This window comes from Arachis duranensis, chromosome 1, assembly GCF_000817695.3.
Source record: "Arachis duranensis cultivar V14167 chromosome 1, aradu.V14167.gnm2.J7QH, whole genome shotgun sequence".
In the NCBI taxonomy this organism is placed as follows: Eukaryota; Viridiplantae; Streptophyta; class Magnoliopsida; order Fabales; family Fabaceae; genus Arachis; species Arachis duranensis.
In genome coordinates this window covers 51,644,146-51,645,927 of record NC_029772.3, presented here as the reverse complement: position 1 = coordinate 51,645,927, position 1,782 = coordinate 51,644,146, and positions in this window count along the sequence as shown.

Sequence of the window (1,782 nt, the reverse complement as noted above, 5' to 3'; positions counted from 1 at the left end):
TTCCTTAATCAGAATCTTCATGGTATAAGCTAGAATTGATGGCAGCATTCAAGAGAATCCAGAAGGTATAAACCTTGTCTGTGGTATTCTGAGTAGGATTCAAGGATTGAATGACTGTGACGAGCTTCAAACTCCTGAAGGCTGGGCGTTAGTGACAGACGCAAAAGAATCACTGGATTCTATTCCAACCTGATTGAGAACCGACAGATGATTAACCGTGCTGTGACAGAGCACGTTGAACATTTTCACTGAGAGGACGGGACTGTATCCATTGACAACGGTGATGCCCAACATACAACTTGCCATGGAAAGGAGTAAGAAGGATTGGATGAAGACAGTAGGAAAGCAGAGAGACGGAAGGGACAAAGCATCTCCATACCTTTGCATTCCTATTTGCCGACCGGCCGACCGCAGACGTATCTCGCCTCTTTGTCTCTCAATTCTCGAGTCTCGAGTCTCGCCACTCTGACACTCCGTCATCGTCTCGAGTCTCTCTCAAGTTTTGGTACATAGTACATTCACTGATTCATTTCTTTGCTTACTTGAGTTGCTTCATTGTTGGATTTGCTTCACTACTCTGCTTTAATCGCTCAATTTTGACACAGATTTTGTGAATTATGATTTTCGATATAATTGGCTCTGGTTTGTTAGTATTATCCTGTAATTGCTAATTTTATCTCATCATTGATTTTGATATAGTTGTTTGTTAATTGTGCAATGTGAATTATGATTGAATTAGGAATTTAGGTTATTGTTCTCATGATATAATTTCTAGTTTGGTTTCATTGATTTGTTTGTTAATTGGTTGTGTAATTGTGTGTATTGAATTGTAATTGAATTAGGAAGGATATTGTTCTTTGTTCTTGCTAGAAATGAATTTGAATAGCTTATGTTTGTGTGTATTGAAGTACTATTGAATTAGGATATACTCTTTGTTGCTGTTGGAAATTAATTTGAATCTTTTATAGTGGTTCTTCTTATTGGAATATTGAATTATTTTACAGAGGTGAATACTGAATTGATTCTTTGTATAGCTTGTCTGAATCCAAGAGACTTATTATTTGCATTTGATAAGGAGTTGATCCAATTAGTTCAATTCTATCTATTAGAATTTTCTCCAATTCAACTTTAGGCATTTGATAGTCAATTTGAGAACTTCATATTAGATGTGTGTTCTGATGACTAATTCTCAAATTCAAATGGGATTGGTGCTCTTTCTCAGCAATTTGTTGAGACTCAAAAAAATATTGTTTATCCATTAGTATTTCTTCTTTTGAAGTTATCTTTAGTTTTACCTGTAGCAATCGCATCAGTTGAAAGATTTTTTTCTGCTATGAACCTCATAAAGAGTCGGCATTGTAACTATATGGGAGATAAATTTTTAAATGATTGTTTAGTGACGTATATAGAAAGAGAGATATTTGATTGTATTGATAATGAAACGATTATTCAATCTTTTCAAAATATAAAATCTAGAAGAATGAAATTCTAAATTAATTATTATTATTCTGAATTATTATTTTATTATTTTAATTTTTTTATATTAATTCAGATGTTTAGCTTCTTATTATTATTATTTTTTATTCTCTTATTCTATATGTTTATTCCCATAAATCTTGATAAATTAAATAAGGTACTGTATATCTTCTTTTTATTTTCTTTTATATACACATAAAATTTATTAAATTATTTTTCTTCCGTCTACTAATTTTGTTTCTCTTCTATTTATATTTCTTTCCTTCAATATTTTATTGATTTTTTTTCTAAATTTTACTTTAATTT